Source organism: Mus musculus, chromosome 2 (assembly GCF_000001635.26).
Source record: "Mus musculus strain C57BL/6J chromosome 2, GRCm38.p6 C57BL/6J".
In the NCBI taxonomy this organism is placed as follows: Eukaryota; Metazoa; Chordata; class Mammalia; order Rodentia; family Muridae; genus Mus; species Mus musculus.
The window spans coordinates 149,675,309-149,699,499 of record NC_000068.7 but is presented as its reverse complement, the minus strand read 5'-3'; positions in this window follow the sequence as shown (position 1 = coordinate 149,699,499).

The following is a 24,191-nucleotide window of genomic DNA, read 5'->3' as shown; positions in this document are numbered from 1 at the left end:
TGTGATCTTTGGTGTGTTAGCATTCCTGGGAGAGCTGTTCTCTCTGGGTGGGAATGTAGTGCAGGGTGGGACTGGGCTTCAGATAGCTGTAGGATAGGGCCAGCCCAGGGCACAGGTCCATTTTATGACTTCTTGACCCTGTTTCTGGGTAAGGTCACTGGCCATGTTGGGGGAATCTTGTGCATTGATAAAGATACTTGAAAGGCTTTCAGTTGACATTTGCAAATTAACAAAAAAATCTTTTGTGGTGTCAGCTATCTCTAACACTCTCTAAAAATGCATAAGTATGACAGCTGAAAAAATGCATAAATGGAACTTACTTCATTTGGGATTTGATAGACTGAGAAAATGTAAAATTTATGCATGGTAAAACCATCAGGGCTCAAGTAAAGGATACAGGTGGATTTGCAGAAGTAGACTGGGTAGGTCTGAAGAGCAAAATTTATGCTAAGCATCTCTGGTACCTCACTGAATCTTCCAAGAAAACCTCAGTGCTCTCATTTTCCTATGAAGAAATCAAGGCTGAGAGACTACTAGGGTTTGCAAGAAGTTCGTGTATCTACAAAAGTTCATGAATTGGAAGCTTGAACCTCACTCAGTGTGATGTTGTGGGGAATGATTAAACCTAAAGATATAGAGCCCACAAGATGAAATTAGTTATATGGATGTAATACACTAAGTACATGGAACCCTGTTTAGTTCATACAAGAAAGTTCCATTTGTATATCGCTCTTTATTCTGCCATGTGGTGTCCTGCTTTTACTTGAGTTACAATTGTAATGTCTCCTTTCATGTGCCAAGGCCAAACTGGTGGCAGCACAACATACTTGAACTTTCAGAACTATGAAATAAATAGATTTATTTTCTTTATAGGATTTCAAGATTCAGGTATTCTGTAACAACAATTGAAGGTGAGCTAATATAGAAACCATCAGAAATGACTGGTCCACTGAATAAAGATCTGGCTAGTCCTGTGCTCACTTTACTTTTCCAGCTATTGGAGTCTGTTCTGCTTTTTACCTCCAGTCAGCAACAGTGACTAGGTATCTAAACACTGGCATAATTTGTTCTTTACCTGGCACCTCTATTCTCTCTTTTGAAGAATCTGCTACTGAAGTCACAGTGTAGTGTCTTCACTGTGGAATGGAAAAAAAAAGTTGTTTGCTGTCACTCTGAGTCAGAGGCCTTCATAATATGGAAAGCAGTGGAATTTTGGTTTTTCAATGAGGATACAAAAGGAGTCTATTTTTGGATTTTCTTTCAGTGTTCTCTGGCAGAAACAGTAGCTTTATTTTTATATACATACTCCTGTGCATTAAAGCATTCCCTTCATGGGGTGTTTTTCCCATTAACTCTCCTCTGTGTTTGGTGACATCCAGCTGTTTCATGAGCATCCAGCTTATGGAGATTGGGCATCCTTCAACCTTGCCCATAGGAGCATAATTGAAGGTACTCTCCAGGCCTCAGTTCATGTAAAGTACTGAGACCAGATTCTGGAGCCTGGTAGGGCAGTTGCTGGGAGGAGCACTGTTGGGGAGCTGGGTGTGCATTTCATACATCTCAGTGCTTCTGCTTTATCTGGGTTCCCTGCAAGACCCAAATGCCGTACAAAAGAGACCATTCTTTTTCAACTGAAATAATAAATGCAGTTTGGAAATAATCTTATCACTTCTTTTTTTTTTATAGTAAAATAATTTATTGATGACTTACAGTCAGCAGCCCAATTCCCAACAATGGTTCAGTCGTAGCTGTGATTGGAAGTCCAAGGATCTAGCAGTTACTCAGTCTCACACAGCAAGCAGGCGAAGGAGCAAGTGCCAGACTCCCTTCTTCCAATGTCCTTAGTCCAGATTAAAGGTGTGGTGGATCTGGAATCGTGGACTTCTCTATTTTCAAAACCTTCAGAGAGTAAATGAGGCTTGCCATATTACATTATTCTGACACTGATTCTCTTCCATCTCATTTGTCTACTTATAAGAATGTTTGAAATTCCTTTGGGTCTGACATATAATACAAGGCAATATCATCTCCTTAGCATGTTATATTCCATCTGTGATCTTACCTTCTAAACTATGTTTATCAAGCATATCCATAAAGTATGACATAGGTATCTTTTTAAAAAATTTATTAGGTATTTTCTTTATTTACATTTTAAATGCTATCCTAAAAGTTCCCTATACCCTCCCCCCCCCCGCCCTGCTCCTCTCCCCCCCAACTCCCACTTCTTGGCCCTGGCCTTCCCCTGTACTGGGGCATATAAAGTTTGTAAGACCTAGGGGCCTCTCTTCCCAATGATGGCCGACTAGGCCATCTTCTGCTACATATGCAGCTAGAGACATGAGCTCTGGGGGTACTGATTAGTTCATATTGTTGTTCCACCTATAGGGTTGCAGACCCCTTCAGCTTCTTGGGTACTTTCTCTAGCTCCTCCATTGGGGGTCCTGTGTTTGATCCTATAGATGACTGTGAGCATTCACTTCTGTATTTGCCAGGCACTGGCATAGCCTCACAAGAGCTATCAGGGTCCCTTCAGCAAAATATTGCTGGCATATGCAATAGTGTGTGTGTTTTGTGGCTGATTATGGGATGGATCCCCGGGTATCCCTCAACAGAGGAATAAATACAGAAAATGTGGTACATTTACACAATGGAGTACTACTCAGCTATTAAAAACAATGAATTTATGAAATTCTTGGGCAAATGGATGGATCTGGAGGATTTCATCCTTAGTGAGGTAACCCAATCACAAGAGAAGTCACAATAGTGTATATTATCCCAGAAACTTAGAACACCCAAGATACAATTTGCAAGACACAAGAAGATCAAGAAGAAGGAAGATCAATGTGGGGATACTTCATTCCTCCTTAGAACAGGGAACAAAATACCCATGGAAGGAATTACAGAGACAAAGTTTGGAGCTAAGACAAAAGGATGGACCATCCAGAAACTATGACATGAATATCTTAAGATAAAATTAATCTACTTGGTACAAAATCCTAAAATATCCTTCATAAAATTGGCTCCCAGAATCTTTAGTAGTTTACTTAATTGTTTAGTTACAGTATACAAGTTTTAGATCTTTCTCCTGTACTCCTACAGGAAGTAACTTTATTAACACTGCATGGCATATATTCCAATCATTTTGCCTCTTATCTTATAGATCCCACTCTTCTCTGAAGTTACTTACATCAGCATTTTTTTTGCATGATTCAATTACCCCCAGATAAGCTATCTCATCGATTGATCACAATCTGGATTCTAAATTTTCTAAAATTAAAGAACACAATTAAGAGATTAGGAGGAGAAAGCTGAATACAAAGTCCTTAGTATATAGAAACATGCTATTAGTAAAATTCATCCAACAATCCAGACAACATACTTGTCAAGAATTCCCATCATCCCCACTGCCCATCTATGAAACCCTGTTGTGAAAGCAACTCATTCTCCCACATTTTTACATCTTTGCCTTTTCTTTTTCCTTTCCAGCCCAAACAAGGTCATGCTGATCTACCAGGAGATTGCTCTGTTTCAGAGACAGTAGTAAACAGATATTGTGTGCCTTCTGCTATTCTTTATTAGAAAATTCCACTGTTTTCCCCCCAGTGTTTCATGTGTACCTGTCTTATAAACTCTAACAGAATTTGTTTGCATATCAGACTTATTATTGAAAACAGAACTTGAAAGAAGAGGTTTTCTTTGTCTATAAGGTCTTCAGGTTTTACAAAAGAGTACTATAAAAGTGTATTGGATACAAGCCAAAGGAAGTGATGTTGGAACTTTCAGCTTTAAGAGCGAAGAGTTCTTTCTTTTCTTACACTTCATCATTGTTAAGATGAGTCCTAGTTTTACATGTTATATGTCTATCCCATTGCATACCCTGGAGAGGTGACCATGAATAGAAGAGGTAGATTCCAAATATACCATTTGGGGTAGAAGACCATTCTTCACCATTGTAACATTGGTATGTCTTAGAATTGGTTAGTGACTTAGACATTTTCCAGAGCTAAATTCAATTTGCATGTGTTTTATGATGTCTCTTCAATACACTGCCTGCCATTAATATTTTGCTTCTCTATATTTTAAAGGATTGTTTATTTGTTCTGAACTCTTGACACTTTCAAGTACAAAATCACCTCTCTGTTCACAATCCTGTGTTTTTATTTTATTGATTCAAAAGGATAGCGAGTACTAAACACAAGATCTGTTTGTCTTCTCTGCCACTCACAGTGCTCACTATGTAATTTTATAGTGTCAGTGACCCATAAACTGTTGAAAACAGAAGGGGAAGTTAGCTAATGAAATCAACTCAGCATCAGAAGAATGGCCTCCTCATCATCTGAATGTCCAAATTCTGTCTGTCACAGCATACAAGTAACATATCATTTCAATGCATATATAACCAAGCATGCTGGTTTTCATGTTTCTATACATAGTGAGTAAGCTCAGTTCTCAGAACTCTGAGATCTGAGTCTAATGCTTCTCTGTTCATCAGGTGTTTTGGCTAAGGAAATAATCCTAGGAAGGTAAGAGTGGGTGAGAACATCTTCTCACTGAAGTGATCATCTGTATTTAGCAAGTACCTGGTGAGGAGACTTGTAGAATTCATCTAAGATCTGCCACTTTATGCAAAATGGAGGCTGGAAATTTACCCTCTGACTATTAGCCGCTTTGGCAACCAATATTTAGAGACATTAGTACTACCAACCTGTCACTTTACAACATCTCTTAACCTAACCTTGTAGGACTTACTTCGAGGTGAACTAAGGGGTTTCATCAACTTTGGAGAAAACTCTAGGGCTATGGAGTGTTTAGAACTGTTCCCCATGATGGGCCATGGCAAATACCTCCTGTACAGTTGTTATGAAATTGTGGACTGAGAGGGTATGCACAGCAGATAAACAATTGATTTTCAGAAAAATAGGTTTAAACACAAATAGGTTCTTTAAATTTCACCTCTAGTGCTCAACTGAGAAGAGATTTAAGATTAGATTTTCATTTTATAAATGTTATCCAAAGCATTAGTTTGAAGTATGTACCAGTCTGAATTTGAGTTTTATGAAATTGGAATGATATAATTCTAGCAATATGATACTTTGGAAGAAATCCACAGGAAGGTTTAAAGTTAAGAATTAGAGCAGCTAACAAAAGCCCATTTCCTGGCTGGTAAGAATCTACACTTTAGTCAGCAGTGCACAAATCTTCAAATCTGTCTGTTCAGCAGAGAATGCTTAAGATGAGATTTATTATCCAAGGTAGATGGCAAATGCCCAGATACATACTTTTCCTCATGACTGTGGGACATAATTTTGTGAGATCTTCAGCAGCCTCAGAGGGGAGTTAAAATTACTATCCTCTAAATGATAGACCTGAAGCCTCTCAGGTGGGAAACCTAAATCCAATGGGAGTAAATGGGAACAGTGTGTTGAGGCTAATTGCTTGCACGTGACCATCAAACACAAGGTGAGCATGACTACTACAGCCCAGTAACAAAAATTTTCTCTGTTAACATTTCTCATAGCTGTCCTTAAACAGATGTCAGTCTCCTTTACCAACATAATTACCATGGCAGTAAGCTGACATCTACTCAAGGAGACTTGTGTCCCATGAGTCAGATATGATCAATAGGTATGTGATAGAGTGGAGCTAGAGTGTGTTCAAACATAATCCTCCTCCTGTAGTTGTTTGTCCTGTTCTGAACTGTCCCATTGTAATAGACATACCCAGTAGAATCCACAACTCCCATATTGGTTCTCTGAACATGGCTTGATGGCTATCATTGTAGTGTAGAAGTTAGGTCTGGTTTTCCTTCCCAGCCCCACACTCCCAGAATGAAGATTCAGACTCAAATCATATTTACCAACATCTTGGCTGAATATCTAGGCTCTTCTCGGACTAGATCACAATTAAAAAAAACTCATTTATTCTAATCCACATTCTGCAATGTGGCTGGTTACCTGTGCTCAGGTACCATGCATCTGTCTTGTAAAATCTTCCCTGGTGAATCCCCCACACCTGGCTCTATCCCAGAATTCTTTCTTCCTTCTAGGTTCACCACCTCCTCTTTTATGTATACGCCATTGTCAAATAAATCTGATGTGATTTATTATTGATAGGTGCCACATACATATAGACATATTCTCTCTATATTGTAGAAAAAAAGCATGGAAGCCATTAGGATATCCTTTACTCAGTGAGATAGTAAACTAAAAAGCATGCCAGTTTCTCCGAAGAATGCTAGGGATTAGTGCAATCACCAGGGACTTGAACAATAAATGAGTAATTAATTCTACCCAATCTTTATTCCCTAGCTGATTTTTCCTGGGCAGAAGACATACGTACTTGACGGAATAACAAAAATGGCATAAGATTAGCCAGGTTCTGACACCAATCTTCGTCACTGTACTGAAGGTGGCTTCATTGCTTAAACTCATTACCATATCCTTTCATTACTTATATGTAGCTGTTGCTCAGTCAAGTACCATTGTCTACATACCTTTCCATCAGCTCTGTCAGAAGTAGTCTTTTTTCAATTGTCAAGGTCAACAATACACTTACATTGTTTTACCTCAAGGACCTTAGTCCTATAGGCCTGTCCCTTCATTTAGTTGTTGTGATTAATATTAATAGTCTCTTCCACAAATATTACACTATTCTTTCATAGTGATGACACTGTAATAGCCAGAAATAGTGATAAAACTTATTGACTATCTATTTGCAAGTCATATGGTAAAATTTGAATGTTATAAAAGTTCATAGGCATGCTATTACCTATCATGGGAAAACTTGTAGAAACCATGGTATATCACATATTTAGATAGTCCTTCTAAAGTCAAAGGCAATGGTTTTGTACATGATCCTTCCTATATCCAAATAAGTAGTTCAATCTATCTTGGAACTCTTTGGACTTTAGAGTAATGTGTTACTCATCTGAGGGTGGAACTGAGCCCATTTATCTGATGATTCTCAAAGCATATGGTTTTGACTAAGTCTCAGAACAAGAAAAAGCTGTGTAGCAAGTTCAGGCTTCTGTGTAAGCTCTTTTCAATTTGGTCCATAGACTCAGAGGATTCATTACTGCTTAAAGTGGCACTGTCAGAAAAGTTACCTGGAACCCTTTTATATCTCTACAGGTGAATAAAAATCCTTGCTATATTCTGAAGGTAACTGTTTTGCTTTTTGAGATACAGTTTGGAGTCTAAAATTGTATCTTAAAAAGATTTAACATTTAGTCATTGAATTAGTTTCTTTTCTCATAACAAAATACCTGGAAAAGCAATTTAGGAGGGTATTTTTAGCTCATAGTTTGATGGTACCATTAAGCATGGTAGGGGAGTCATGGTAGTGACAATATAAGGAAGGTTGTCATATTGCATCTGCATTTAGGGAAAAATCTAGGCAAATGCCAGTGCTTAGCTTGCTTTCTCTTTTTATACTGCTTTGGAATTAAGCAAATAAAATAACACCATCTACAGTGTTTGGTTCTTTCCTCCTCAACCCAATCTAGAAACTCCTTTATAAATATATATTTGGAGACTTTTTTCTTGGGTATTCCTAGATCTTGTAAAGTGAGCAATTAATACGAACTGTGGTCTGTCAAGTTAGCAGAAAGCTTAAAGAGCTATCTTAAGCTGAACATTCTAGGTCATAAGTCTGGACATGTGTAACAGCAGTCCATCACCAGAGGAAGTGGTAAATATTAAATTGAAGCCTTACAGGCACCGAATCACATCTGAGATATGAAATATGAACCAAATTTTCATGGCTCCTACTCCTGTTAGAAATGTTTTGCCCCTCCCACTCTGCACCTGGTTTTACCTTTCTGAAAGAACTGGTTTGAAAGAAAATGGATTGTGTTTTCAAAGACACAGTCATTGTCACAACTGAGTAGGAGTCCAAACTGGAGCAGCATCATACACAAAGGTGGTATTGTTTTGAATTAGCATCTCTTAGATGATTCTCTCTCTCTCTCTCTCTCTCTCATAAAAAGGATGCATAAATCCAGGAATGATGTAAGCAATATCTTAGTATCATCTCTAGGGGCCCAAAATAAGGAATCCTCCCTTCCTTTGTTCCCTTTCTCCCTCTCCCCCTATCTCTTTCTCTTCCTTTCCTTTCCTCCCCTCCCTTCCCCTTTCTTTTTCCTTTCCTTTCCTTTCCTTTCCTTTCCTTTCCTTTCCTTTCCTTTCCTTTCCTTTCCTTTCCTTTCCTTTCCTTTCCTTTCCTCTCCTCTCCTCTCCTCTCCTCTCCTCTCCTCTCCTCTCCTCTCCTCTCCTCTCCTCTCCTCTCCTCTCCTCTCCTCTCCTCTCCCTTTCTCTTCTTTCTTACCTTTCTTTTATCTTTCTTTTTTTTTTTTTTCCATTTTTTATTAGGTATTTAACTCATTTACATTTCCAATGCTATACCAAAAGTCCCCCATATCCACCCACCCCCACTCCCCTGCCCACCCACTCCCCCTTTTTGGCCCTGGTATTCCCCTGTACTGGGGCATATAAAGTTTGCAAGTCCAATGGGCCTCTCTTTCCAGTGATGGCCGACTAGGCCATCTTTTGATATATATGCAGCTAGAGTCAAGAGCTCCGGGGTACTGGTTAGCTCATAATGTTGTTCCACCTATAGGGTTGCAGATCCCTTTAGCTCCTTGGCTACTTTCTCTAGCTCCTCCATTGGGAGCCCTATGATCCATCCATTAGCTGACTGTGAGCATCCACTTCTGTGTTTGCTGGGCCCCGGCATAGTCTCACAAGAGACAGCTACATCTGCGTCCTTTCAATAAAATCTTGCTAGTGTATGCAATGGTGTCAGCGTTTGGATGCTGATTATGGGGTGGATCCCTGGCTATGGCAGTCTCTACATGGTCCATCCTTTCATCTCAGCTCCAAACTCCGTCTCTGTAACTCCTTCCATGGGTGTTTTGTTCCCAAATCTAAGGAGGGGCATAGTGTCCACACTTCAGTCTTCATTCTCCTTGAGTTTCATGTGTTTAGCAAATTATATCTTATATCTTGGGTATCCTAGGTTTGGGGCTAATATCCACTTATCAGTGAATACATATTGTGTGAGTTTCTTTGTGAATGTGTTACCTCACTCAGGATGATGCCCTCCAGGTCCATCCATTTGGCTAGGAATTTCATAAATTCATTCTTTTTAATAGCTGTGTAGTACTCCATTGTGTAGATGTACCACATTTTCTGTATCCATTCCTCTGTTGAGGGGCATCTAGGTTCTTTCCAGCTTCTGGCTATTATAAATAAGGCTGCTATGAACATAGTGGAGCATGTGTCCTTCTTACCTGTTGGGGCATCTTCTGGATATATGCCCAGGAGAGGTATTGCTGGATCCTCCGGTAGTACTATGTCCAGTTTTCTGAGGAACCGCCAGACTGATTTCCAGAGTGGTTGTACAAGCCTGCACTCCCACCAACAATGGAGGAGTGTTCCTCTTTCTCCACATCCTCGCCAGCATCTGCTGTCACCTGAATTTTTGATCTTAGCCATTCTGACTGGTGTGAGGTGGAATCTCAGGGTTGTTTTGATTTGCATTTCCCTGATGATTAAGGATGTTGAACATTTTTTCAAGTGCTTCTCTGCCATTCGGTATTCCTCAGGTGAGAATTCTTTGTTCAGTTCTGAGCCCCATTTTTTAATGGGGTTATTTGATTTTCTGAAGTCCACCTTCTTGAGTTCTTTATATATGTTGGATATTAGTCCCCTATCTGATTTAGGATAGGTAAAGATCCTTTCCCAATCTGTTGGTGGTCTTTTTGTCTTATTGACGGTGTCTTTTGCCTTGCAGAAACTTTGGAGTTTCATTAGGTCCCATTTGTCGATTCTCGATCTTACAGCACAAGCCATTGCTGTTCTGTTCAGGAATTTTTCCCCTGTGCCCATATCTTCAAGGCTTTTCCCCACTTTCTCCTCTATAAGTTTCAGTGTCTCTGGTTTTATGTGAAGTTCCTTGATCCACTTAGATTTGACCTTAGTACAAGGAGATAAGTATGGATCGATTCGCATTCTTCTACACGATAACAACCAGTTGTGCCAGCACCAATTGTTGAAAATGCTGTCTTTCTTCCACTGGATGGTTTTAGCTCCCTTGTCGAAGATCAAGTGACCATAGGTGTGTGGGTTCATTTCTGGATCTTCAATTCTATTCCATTGGTCTACTTGTCTGTCTCTATACCAGTACCATGCAGTTTTTATCACAATTGCTCTGTAGTAAAGCTTTAGGTCTGGCATGGTGATTCCGCCAGAAGTTCTTTTATCCTTGAGAAGACTTTTTGCTATCCTAGGTTTTTTGTTATTCCAGACAAATTTGCAAATTGCTCCTTCCAATTCGTTGAAGAATTGAGTTGGAATTTTGATGGGGATTGCATTGAATCTGTAGATTGCTTTTGGCAAGATAGCCATTTTTACAATGTTGATCCTGCCAATCCATGAGCATGGGAGATCTTTCCATCTTCTGAGATCTTCTTTAATTTCTTTCTTCAGAGATTTGAAGTTTTTATCATACAGATCTTTCACCTCCTTAGTTAGAGTCACGCCAAGATATTTTATATTATTTGTGACTATTGAGAAGGGTGTTGTTTCCCTAATTTCTTTCTCAGCCTGTTTATTCTTTGTATAGAGAAAGGCCATTGACTTGTTTGAGTTTATTTTATATCCAGCTACTTCACCGAAGCTGTTTATCAGGTTTAGGAGTTCTCTGGTAGAATTTTTAGGGTCACTTATATATACTATCATATCATCTGCAAAAAGTGATATTTTGACTTCCTCTTTTCCAATTTGTATCCCCTTGATCTCCTTTTGTTGTCGAATTGCTCTGGCTAATACTTCAAGTACTATGTTGAAAAGGTAGGGAGAAAGTGGGCAGCCTTGTCTAGTCCCTGATTTTAGTGGGATTGCTTCCAGCTTCTCTCCATTTACTTTGATGTTGGCTACTGGTTTGCTGTAGATTGCTTTTATCATGTTTAGGTATGGGCCTTGAATTCCTGATCTTTCCAAAACTTTTAACATGAATGGGTGTTGGATCTTGTCAAATGCTTTTTCTGCATCTAACGAGATGATCATGTGGTTTTTGTCTTTGAGTTTGTTTATATAATGGATTACATTGATGGATTTTCGTATATTAAACCATCCCTGCATCCCTGGAATAAAACCTACTTGGTCAGGATGGATGATTGCTTTAATGTGTTCTTGGATTCGGTTAGTGAGAATTTTATCTTTCTTTTATCTTTCTTTTCTTCCTTTCTTCTTTTCTCTCTTTTCATCCTGTTTCCATGATTTAATGCTTTAGTGACCCAATGGTTTTAGTTTTTAAAAGAGGAATCCTTTTACCTAGAGATATAATGTGTGTGGCAGGACTAACAATAGTCGTGTTCCCCAAACAGCTGGTTTCGGCCACTCTACTTATTGAAAGACCATGAAAGTCAAGAGGCTCACAAATGAATAGGAGAGGAAATTTTTATAAATATTAGTGCCACCACATGACCATGTCAGAATGAGAGATGGGATTGTAATGAGAATACATGTTTTCATTGGTTCATTAGAGTGTATGTATTTACTCATATATATATGTGTGTGTGTGTGTGTGTGTGTGTGTGTGTGTGTGTGCATGTGTGCAGCATGTCAGCATGTAAATAGCTTTGTTTCTTTGCTACTCTTATGTCTTTATCTTGTAATAAGATATCCTGACTTTCTCTCGTAGAATTTAAGAGGTACTAATGTTAAAGTATAGTATTCATGTTATCAAGAAGTATAATTCTCACTTAAAGGCTTAAAGTTTTACCCCTTTTAGTAAGAAACTGGTGCCTTTGTGGTGTAATATAGGACAGTTGATATAACTCATAGTAGGCAGAACTATGGTCTTGTATTATTTTAATTTGAACATTAGTTGTTGTTTAAGAGGAAGGAGTAGGGAGAGAATAGTCTTAAGAAGTGTATATGGGTTTTCTCTCCAGTGACTCTCTAGGGAGGTTATGCTCAGGAGCCCACAGGGTGCAGAAGTGGCAGAGAGTCTGGGACAGGGCTCTATGAGCCTACACCTGCACCCAGGAGGTGGGACTGATCCTCAGCCCTCTGTGCACATTTCCTGCAATAGGAGAGCTTGCCTCCAGGAAGTGTCTGACCCTGGAACTCAGGTGGCAATGCCATTTTCTCTCCGGTGACTCTCTAAGGCAGGTCCACTCAGGAACACACAGGTCAAAGAAGTGGCAGAGCAGCTGGGATAGGGCCCTATGGGCCTACATCTGCACCCAGGAGGTAGGACTGTTCCACAGCCCTCTGTGCACTGGTCTTGCCAGGAGAGAGATGGTCTTCCAGGAATGCTGACACAGGCTTACAGACTCACAGGAGGAACAAGCTCTAGCTAGAGACAGCAAGGACATCTAACACCAGAGACTACCAGATGGTGAAAGGCAAATGAAAGAATCTTACCAACAGAAACCAAGACTACTTGGCATCATCAGAACCCACCACTCCCACCACAGCAAGTTTTGGATACCCCAACAAACCGGAAAAGCAAGATTTGGATTTAAGATCGTATATTATGATGCTGGTAGAGGATTTTAGGAAGGACATTAATAACTCTCTTAAAGAAATACAGGAGAACACAGCTAAACAGGTAGATGCCCTTAAAGAGGAAACACAAAAATCCCTTAAAGAATTACAGGACCTTATTTATTGGTTTATTTGGGAGAGATTATGAATGTACCATGGTACATGGGTGGAAGTTAGGGAACAGTTGGGAGGCATTGGCTCCTTCTATTGTGTGGGTTACAGGACCATACCTTAAATAATCAAGGCCCTTGAACTCCCATTTTTATCAGTACAAATAATATACTTTATTATACCATCACATACCCTAATGCCACACTTGTTACCCTTAACCATTATGCCATTATGGTGATCTGAGCTTCTCAGATGGTCAACCACTCATCAACAAACAGCAAACTCCTATGTATGTCTCCAGTGCCATCCCCTAAGCCATGGATCTAAACATACTACTGATCTAAGAATAGAGTAGCTGAACACAGAAGTATATGAGATATGAAAAACTAAACAAGGGCTCTTTTTCAGAGCACCATGTGCTGTTGGTGATGACATGTTTGCTTATGTTAGTTCACACAACACTGGCTCAACTCTGACTGCCAGTTACTATACAACATACTTGGTTGCTTTCTCTGGAATAGGAGTAATCAGTATACTCTATCATTACACAGCCATGGGAGCTGTCTATATCTCACATTTTTTGGGGCTGGTAGAGAGTAGCTTCAGGTATTTCATAATACTTGAGTGGATAACTCTGGAGTACACGCTGGCCAAGGTCCTTCAGGATTCTTAGCAGGAATGAGTCCACAACAAAATTTTGTACAGTCTGGCGGTTCCTCAGAAAATTGGATATAATATTACCTGAGGGCCCAGCTATACCATTCCTGAGCATATATCCAAAAGATGCTCCAACACGTACTCCACTATGCTAATAGCAGCCTTACTTATAATAGCCAAAAGCTTCAAAGAACCCAGATGTTCTTCTACAGAGGAATGGATACAGAAAATGTGACACAATGACTCAGTTATTAAAAACAATGACTTCATGAAATTTTTTGACAAATGGATGGAACTAGAAAATATCATCCTGAGTGAGGTAACCCAATCACAAAAGAACACACATGATATGCGCTTACTGATAAGTGGATAATTAGCCCAAACACCCGGAATACCCAAGATACAGTTCACAGAGCACATGAAGCTCAAGAAGAAGGAAGAACAAAGTGTGGATACTTCAGTCCTTCTTAAAAGGAAGAACAAAATACTCATAGGAGCAAATATGAACACAAAGTGTGGAGCAGAGATGGAAGGAAAGGCCATACAGAGACTGCCCTACCTGGGGATCCATCCCATATAGAGTCACCAAGCCCCCACACTATTGTGGATGCCAAGAAATGCATGCCGACAGGAGCCTGATATAGCTGTCTCCTGAGAGACTCTGCTAGAGCCTGACAAATGCAGAGGCTGATGCTCGCAGCCAACCACTGAGCACGGGGTCCCCAAGGGAGGAGTTAGAGAAAGGACTGAAGGAGCTGAAGGGGTTTGCAAACCCATAGGAAGAATAACAATATCAACCAATCAGAGCTCCCAGGGTCTAAACCACCAACCAAGAAATACACATAGAGGGACTCATGGCTCCAGCTGTTTATGCAGCAGAGGATAGCCTTGTTGAGCATCAATGAGAGAAGAGACCCTTGTTCCTGTGAAGGCTGGATATTACAGTGTAGGAGAATGCAAGGGTAGGGAGGTGGGAGTGGGTAGGTGGTGGTACACTCTCATAGAAGCAGAGGGATGGGGGATGGAATAGGGTGTTTCTGGGGGGTAAATCTGGAAAGGGGATAGCATTTGAAATGTAAATAAATAAAATATCCAATTAAGAAAAGAAGCCGGGTGGTGGTGGCGCACGCCTTTAATCCCAGCACTTGGGAGGCAGAAGCAGGCGGATTTCTGAGTTTGAGGCTAGCCTGGTCTACAAAGTGAGTTCCAGGACAGCCAGGGCTACACAGAGAAACCCTATCTCGAAAAGAAAAAAAAAAAAAAAAGAAAAAAATTTCATACAGTATACTTTCTTCACTTCCATCATTGTTTTCTCACGAATATTTCAGTTAGTAGTGTTTACTGTATCCCTAGACTAAATTCCTTTCTTCCAAGGGAAGCCATGAAAGCTGTGGAGGGTACAGCCATAATATCCCTAAGCATATTTGCATTAGGCTGAGGTTTGAGATCCAAACACTGGCAAAGGTTGCAACCTCTACTCTGAATTCTTTTGCTCTGCTTGATTACAGTAATATGCATGACAATAACAGTGGGACTATTATGAGCCTAGCACTTCTCAGGTCTTGCTTAATCCCTTAATCTACTTGGCAATGTAACAGGGTAAGAATTTTTACATGGTTTACATTTGAGAAAAAACACAATTCAGAGGTAGGTGTTGGCTAAAGTTCTTAGCTAGCAATCTGTGCAGAAGGATTGACATTCAGATATAAATTACTTAAAGATTATTCAAATTTCCTGCTACATTTTTGAAATATCCTGTAACTTGTTTAATCTGAGATCACTCAAGCTTTAATGTTAGACACACTAGGGAAAATGGGGAGCAAGAGAAATCCTGTCAAATATGGTCCAAACACATTTTTACACATGAATGCATCTGAGACCGTCATGAAAATTATTATTGATTATGGGTATTATATGTAGAAAGCTTCTTTAAACAGATAATAATTATGACATAATTTATAATGGAGAGGAACTGGAAACAATCCAAATGATATTTATTTCCTGGTGGATAAATGAACATTTCTAACATCAGCAGGAGAATAGTAGTAAGAACTAAAATGAAATTATAGAAATTAGTGACAAAAGGGGAAAGTATCATATGCTGAGTAGAAAAAGGCAGGTTACAAAGAACTATTAATTATGATATGATTAAGTATTGAATGCTTTCAACAAGAAACAGTCTACACAATAGTATCAGGGATCCCTTAAGTTTTGAGATTTTTTTTTTTGTGACTTTTTATTTTACTATTTGGCCTTCTGTGGATTTTCTATAGAGAACCCCAAAATATATATCTTTCAAAGTTATCTCCCTCCCCCATTGAAAATGCAGATTCAATGATAGAGGAATGATATGTTAGATGGACAACTATTGAAGGGTGGGCCATGTGATATTGCATCCTGAAAGGATAGATAGGATCTTTGTACACAGGGGATCTTTGCTTAAGTATTAACTAGGAAATGGATTCTCTGAGCTATGCTGTGAATGTACTGTGACTGTAGACACCTTGCTCACTGTCCTTTTTTTCTAGTCACTCTGCTTTCAATATATCAAATTCTGAAGGTTTTAGGATGTGGACAGGAACATGATAGCATACATATAAATACCATAAGATTATAATGAGATCTTGCATCATACTGATCATAAATATTTCTCATCCCTTTGCCCCTTATAGCTCTAAGATCATTATCCCTTTTGTTTTTCATCTCTCATGTGAATTCAGAGTTCATAGATAGGACTATGTATCCCACCAGCTTGCTCTAGAAATTCCTTGCCTTTACTTTCTGGCACTTATGTGGATACTGCAGAACAAAATTCTGCTCCTCATGCTTGGACATCAAGCGCTTTATCCACTGAACCATCTACTGAGCTCTTCTACAACTTTTGATTTTTTATAGCTTCAGCTGTGGAGATATGTGGCTGAACCTGATCTCTCAAAGATTCATAATGGGAAGGTGTCCATAAATATTTCAAAGACAAAATTAATAACACATATGTCTTAGATAGATGTAGGGATTATATCATAGAAATTACACAAAGAACTTGAACTTTCTAAGGACAGTGGGCCCAAGGATGGGATGAAAAAAGTCAATAGCAACCTTTCTTCTCCCAGATTATTGGGTTAATTATTGCTTTCCTGGACTGGTGTGACACTGGAGCACAGTTTTAAATGATGCTTTGAAGCCTCACCGGTTGCTAAGGAAGGTGAGTGGGGCCATGGTGTAGGTTCACTGGACCACACTCTTTCTTCACATGCAAAATTTTCAGTCTTTAAATTTTGCACTGGCCACCAGCTGGTTAGCCATCCTGGAGAAAGGTATTTTTGATCAGCCTATGATGAGCTTTCTTTTCAGAGGGCTCCCCTTGAGTGGCATCCTAATGTATATGCTGTAAACCTTATAGCTTAGCCCTCCGTGGCTCTGAGCTTTGTACTCTTGCATTATATAAAGCTCAAAGTGTTGTTATTTAACAAAGTATATAAATTAAAATGATACAAATCAGATGAACAGACTTATTTCTATTGGCTACTTTGTAACAAATATCCTTTGCAAATAGAGCAATTCATTCATTTGATGGATGGGGTATAGAAACATGTCCCTTTGGGATCTATTGCTTCTTCCTAGTGCTCAGACATACAGGACTTATTCTTTACTGAGCCTTGTAGAACTTTAAGGCCGAGAAAAGAGTTGCACAGCCACCCTGAACTGCAGGACATGGTGATGGAAGAGTTTAGCACGCTTACTCTCATATTTAGATGACAAAGCTGGATGTGGATGAATGATGGGTGGTCTAACTTCCTTTTACTTTTTGTCAAGAGGAATTTTAAATCCAGGACCTTTATACCTCTCCCTCCAGTAGTATCCATTATTCACTGCTGTGCTTAATGATACCTAGAGGGCCATATGAGTGTCCTGTCCTAGACATGAGCAAGAGAGATATCTTCTCAGCATGGAGGACCAGTTCTTCTTTAGAATTTTGATATCCCCACTTCAAGTGTTTGTTTCTAGTGGAATAAGATGATACAATCTCTTGTCATCCATAGAAGAGATATTTTGTCATTGAGTTAAGCAAACCTTCAAAAGCAAAGGTGATGCTTGGGGTGGTGAAACCCCAAGGCTTTGGGGTAAAGGCTCAACCCAACTTTCCTATCATTAACTAGACAACCACATGAGGTCAGTGCCTAGCACAGGTCTTTGTCTTTTCAAAAGAAACTGGTATAGGGAGAATCTGGGATGGAGAAAGGATTAAGAGAGGTACAGCACAACTGATGAAAAGCAAAGTCTGGCAATTAGGAGGAAAGGTTAATGCAGCTGAGGCCACTTCTGTAGCACAAAATGTCTAGGAGGCAGATTAGTGACAGTCTTTGAGTACATGAAGGGTTATGATGAGGACACTTGATGATGACTTCTTCCTCCCCGAGGCACTAACAGGGACAAATGAACTAGCATTACTGCCACACAGCAAAACTGTTCAGTGAAAACAGTAAAAGCAGCCTAATCACTCGACAGGCTCCAAGCAGAATCTCTCAGAACGTGCAGAGAAAATGAGCCATCTCAGGCACCAAGACAGACAATGCTAATGTCCCAGCTCCTGGAAGGTTTTGACACAGTATGAAGTGCCAGATCTTTAGTCCCAATTAATAGCTGACATGCAGTCTTCTGATCAAGTCATCAGAAACAGTTGCCGCCTCTCAGGAGTAAAACTCTGTTTATTTGTACTGGAAAGAACCAGAAATATGTGGAAATAGTGCACATGTGTAGGTAGCCCATGAATGACAGACCAGAGACTTGGGTTATGGTTTGGACTGGTACAACTCTAGTGACCAACAGGATCGGGCCCCACATGTTTCCTGTAAAGTCAAACATTCCATGCGTGTGAAGCACACCTTATTTACTAGACTTCCTTCCCTTCATGGTGCTCATTCTCGGCCCACTTCCTGCTTCTCTTGGCAGTGCCTTCTAATCATTCACTTTTATATTGATACTATCTCAATATCCAGTCCAGAAGATCCCATGCTAAAATGAAGAATCAGTTAAATTTAAAATTTTGTCTGGATACAAAATGATCCTCAAACACATTGGTTCAAAACAATGTGTACCTATGAAGTTCATGACTTGGCAGCTCAGTGACTTGTAGTGGTCTTAACAGGAACGTTCTTTGGGTATGGAAAGGTGACACAGCTTGCAAAGATAACCATCCACGGTAGTTTCCAGGCACCTATGTCTTCACATCTTGAATCTGTGCTGAATCTATAACCTGGCTTGACAGAATGTGTCAAAACATTGGACTAATTTATAAGTACAGGCCTTCCTAAGCAATTTCACACACTCTGCCTCTCATCTTAGATTTCCATCATCCAATTTGACTGTATCCCAACTAGCACACTAGGTAATGAGAGATGGAGCCTCTTATCCCTTCTATGCCAGCCCTAGTCATACTAAATCATTAGTACAGAACACTCACCAGCTGAACACAGACATAAGCAAACCCACCAGAAATCAACTGAGCTAAACATAGAACAAAAGAATTGCTCACAGCATACTCAATATTTTCCATGATAGAACAGTACATTAAATGAATGATCACTGGTTTGAATCATTCTATTTTGGACAGTTAGTGTGGCAAATACAAACAGACAGTTATTTCAGTTCTTAAGTCCTGGAGGCTTAAATCCTGGATCATAGAGCCTGAAACAGCATATCAACATTTCTGACCCAGTACATAGTACATTTTATCTCTTCTCTGGCCTCAGGAATTTCCACATAGGTATCAGAAAAGGAAACTCTCTTCACTAAGTAGAGCAGGCTCAGGCTGCTCATTAACCTACTTGAGGAAGCTGGCTTAGTGCCAGGCACTGTGCTGTTGCTGGGAGTTCATTGCTAAAATTCCTCCCCTCAGGAAGATGTGAACAACATCTACTCTTCCCCTTAAGGTCCTAACAACAAACCAAGGCACAATTCCACCACTGTTCACTCTTGGTAACCAGTGAGTTTCTTGGGATTGCTTACTGAGCATGGATTAATGTAGTCTGCATGTAATAGCTTTTCCTACACAATCCTACTGTGTGAACTCCATTCACATAAAACTTTGTTTACTCCTTTGGGAGAAATGTCTCTGACTGCTCAAGAAATGCCTCTGGCAAGATGTCACCTCCTACCCACAGCATAGCAGTTTATTGCTGCACTCAATGACAGGAGACCTTCTGTATTCTGAACTATGCATGGTTCTGTGAATCTCAATTGGACTTAAATTCGTTAACAATTGTTACTGGCAAGTCACTCGAAGTGAAGCTTTACTGACAGGAGTAAAGCAGTCATACTGGAATGTCTTCTTCACCCATCATGGATTACAGATTCCTCATAGGTACTTTGATGAAGTCCCTTTCTCTTAGTCTTAGCCCCTCCCCAAACCCTGATGCCTGGGAGAACTGGCAGATGCTCTGGTGACAGTTCTAGGATGCTCTCCACTCCCTACTACCCACTTCTAGGAGATAATATCAGCAGGCCCAGTTCTGATGACCACCCTTTTCTCCATTTATTTGTTTATTTATTTATTCATTCATTCATTTTACATTCTGATTGCTGTCCCTTTCTAGTCCCCCCTCACAGAGTCTCTCCCGCCACTCCCCTCCCCTTCTCCTCTGAGAAGGTGGCCTCCTATTATCTGCAAGATTAGGCATATCCCCTCCCAGTGAGGTCAAACAAGGCAACCCAGTTGGAGAATGGATTCCACAGACAGGCAACAGCTTTAGGAACCATCCCCACTCCAGATGTTGGGCAACTGAGCCTCTCAGAAGACAAATCTGCTAGGCTCCTGTCTGCCAGTATAACAGATGATCATTAATAGCGTCAGGGCTTGGTGCTTGCCCATGGCCTGACAGTTGATCTCATGAAGATGGTAGCTGTTTTGCTTGCAAGAGAGTTCTATAAAACAGAGTTACAGAACCCACTCCAGAGTTCACTGCTTTGTTGCTTATTTTCCATCCATGAACTTGATATCAAATACCTGCAGAGGTCACTTTGATATCTTAGCTTTTTTTAAATTTTTCTTTCTGACTCAGAATTTCTTTTCAAACTCCAGACAAGTTCTATATAGTGATATGCACACATTTTAAAATAAATTAAGGGTTTCTGATCTTTTTGAAGTCTATCTGTGGCCTCTGTAAGTTCTCAAGTTAGTATCATTTTCCCTGGTTATGAGCAGTTAAACACTGTAATTTACATCTGTTTGTCCTAAGGACCTGACTAAGAAATGAAATAGAAACATAGAGGGAATCAGGAGAGAGAAATATGAGGGTACTGGACAGAGCAACTCAATGAGCACTAACGGAACACAGTTGAATAATGAAGGCTCGATGAGACTTCCCAACTTACATTGGCCTATAAGGCCAAGTATGGCTCAGGAAAGAGTGAGATCTAAGGTGGGTCCCCAGTACTGATAGCGCCTAGACCTAGCTTGCAGGATAGTTGGCCAATTGCTTCTATTACTTGCATCTTTTCACTTCGTGGGAGTGGGTAGGGTTAGTCACTCTAGACAGAAGCTTGAAGTTCTAGAACATTGTCATTTCTCAGGTAAGCCTTAACCAATGACTTTTAGGAATCAGAGAGCAAACATCCAGAAATTATCCCTTGGGTAAGGACCCACAAGGTACTACCATTTCTGGGGGCACTTCACTCCTGCTGTGCTTGCCTGGGATGAAAACTACTTATAAAATGTCCATCTGCCTCTCTTGCTCATACTTTCTCCCCATCCTCCACTGCAGTTCTTTAGGATCAGTCTATTCAGGTTAACTCTGGAGAAGGTAATATTCTCCACTGTCAGGATTCTTGATGGATAGACCTGAGCTTGAGAGGTGACACTGGTTTTCTAAGTAGGATGTCTTGTGAAAGTGCTACAGAAAAAAGCTAGATATAGAGAGTCAGACTAGCAGGAAGGGACAGGGTGAAGTGGCTATATGACAGCACTGGAGATCTGGGGAACTTTGGGTCACTACTTTCAGTTCATGCTATGCAGAGTCAGCTTACTTGAGAGGATGAAGATGTCTGAGTCTGATGACATTGATCAGGCAACTGTGCCTCCAGGAGAAGGACTTTCCCAGAAACGAAAGACAATTTAGAGCAGTGGTTCTCAATGCTAGCATTCTTTCTAAGCTCTGCCCCACAGTTACCTGGCAACAGCCAGGTAGGTAGGACTGACTGACCCACTATAAAAGGGGCTGCTTGCCCCTTTCTCTCTCTCTCTCGCTCTCTTGTTCCTCTCTTGCTCTTCCCCTCCTGTTTCCCACCTTTCTCCCCACTGCCCCCCCCCCATATGCTCATGGCCGGCCTCTACTCTTCTACTGCCTCTCTCTCTCTCTCTCTCCCTTTCTCTCCCTCTACTACCCTCTCAAATCCACTCCCCATGCCCTTAATAAACTCCATTCTATACTATATGGTGGTGTGACTGGTCCCTCAGGGGGATGAGATGCCTCAGTATGGGCCTGCCAAGGCACCCCCTTCCCCCATACTTCACCACACCTCAAGAGAACATATCCCCCATCTCTTTATCTTTTTATAAACAAATCACTCAACATTCCAAATTCTGTGATCTTTCAACCGAATTCCTTACGTTGGGCTAATACCCAACCTCAGCTATTTTTGTTGCTACTTCATAACTAATTATGCTATGATTATAAATTATAATGTAAATATCTGCTATTTCCAATGGTCTTAGCTGATCCCTGAAAAGGGGTTGCTTAATTCCCAAAGGAGTTGTGACCACAGGTTGAGAACCTCTGCCTTAGAAGAAATCTCTCATACCTAGAGTAGCACCTTTTGGTTTTTTTCTTTTCTTTTCTTTCCCTCCACTTAATTCTAATCTAAAAAGGAAGTGGAGGCAAAGAACAATTCAGGGGGAGTAGGATTTGATCAAGATCTGTTGTGCAGGTAGCAGAAAGGAACTGCAAGAGGCAAAGTATGGATTAGAGACTAGGCAGGACAAGAGGTCTTGCACCATGATAAGGCCAGCTGCTAATGGACAACACCTAGCAGGCTAAACTGGTGCAGGCCTGGCCCCACCCCAGTGCATACAAACTGGAATGTGTTTCAAACCTGTGTCCTGAAGAACACAAAAGAAGCACCTTATGATGTGTCAACGATACGTCTCCATAATCAGTGTGTTTTTAAATTCTTTCCAGGTGATACTTGGGAACCTCCTGAAGGAAGAGACACGTAAGGAGAGGACAGGGCGAATGGTTTTCTGGGTCAAACCTTTACCCAGGGGCTGACACTTTGTCTTGCAGAGTATGTGCTGGCATTGCCATTGTTTTTCTAATCTTATAATAAGATTCTGTCCTAGGAGCTGACATTTTCCCAAACCCAGCAATTAGAAAACAGCTTGTTGCATCCACTATGATTTATGGGGTGATGGCTTCACTCAGCTTTCATTTGTAATGCTATGGATGGCCCAGATGGATAAACAAAGTCCTTATAAATTCCATTTGCAGCTTTCCCAGAATTGCCACACTGATCTTTAGCCGAGGATTGGACTTTGGAATGTGAAGTATATACCCTTATGTCATCTGGGGTATTGCCATTAACTCATTGGAGAGCCAAACCTACCTGATCATGAAAGCCTCTGCATATGACAGAGAGAAGGGGGGTTGGTGGGGGAGGGAGAGCGAAGGAAGGAGGGAGGGAGAGAGAGAGAGAGAGAGAGAGAGAGAGAGAGAGAGAGAGAGAGAGAGAGAGAGAGAATGGTTTGTAGTGCTCACTTAAATTCACAACAATGTTATCATGTTCTTGTAACCCAAGGTGAGTGCCCAGTGGTACATTTTGAGTGACAGGTTGAAAGTCAGCATCCACCCCTCAGACAGGCATAGGAATGAACAGTGTCTAAGGATATCTGCTTTAGAAACAGCGTGAGCTGAGGAAAATATTGCTGCGTCATAGATGTGACCTGTTTAATCACACTGATCTTGCTGTACATGAGCAAAGCAAATCCAAGTATTTATTTCTCAAGGCTGGTTAGAGGCTGGGAGAGGACTATGCTTAGTTTTTGCTCAAAAGGAACAAACATTCAGATATGACTGTACAGTATGGTTGTCATGGGTGTGCTAATATGCCAGGGATAATCCTTATCCTAGACGTACCTGTGCCACTTATCATTCACCTTTTATGCTGGAAAAAATATCCCATGAGTGAGTCACTAATTTAATGTAGTGACTTGTGGCCAACATTTTTGAAGGAGATAGAACAAAGTAGAAAATATCATAGTACACTGCATATAATGAGGTGAAATATTTATAGCATGTTCCATTTTCAAAAATAGCCCCGGCGCTCTTCTTATCCTGTCTGCTCTTTTAGAACGAGATTTCCTGCTTTACCATGCAGAGGTAAGTTTTGTTTCACATCCTTCAGAAAATGCAAAGCCTTAGGATTGCTCTGAGCAAGAGAATATGTCAGAAGTTACTCTAGTTACTGATGGCTGGGTTATAAAGTCAATGTAGGGTTCTAGTTACCTGACATGAATGGTCTCAGATACAGTGTGGCAAGTTAAACCACTCTGAAGTGGCCATTCTGCAAGGAAGTCTAACCTTGAAGTTGTCCTAAGATCCACTAAGCTAACTTCCCTGGCAGTTGACGTCTATTAGGTGGTTTCAGCTTTTATCACCAGAAGCAGAAATAGCTGCCTGAATATTCACCCACAGTCCACTGATGAAGCACAATTACTTTTTTAAGAGGATGATGTAATTTGAGACAGGCTAACACTCACTGCATAGTCTTGTCTAGTCTGGAACTTATAGATCTTGGCCTTTTTCTGCCTCATGAGTGATAATATAGCTATCTACATTTTGGGGATTGCTTGTTACACAATAACAACCTGTTTAGGAC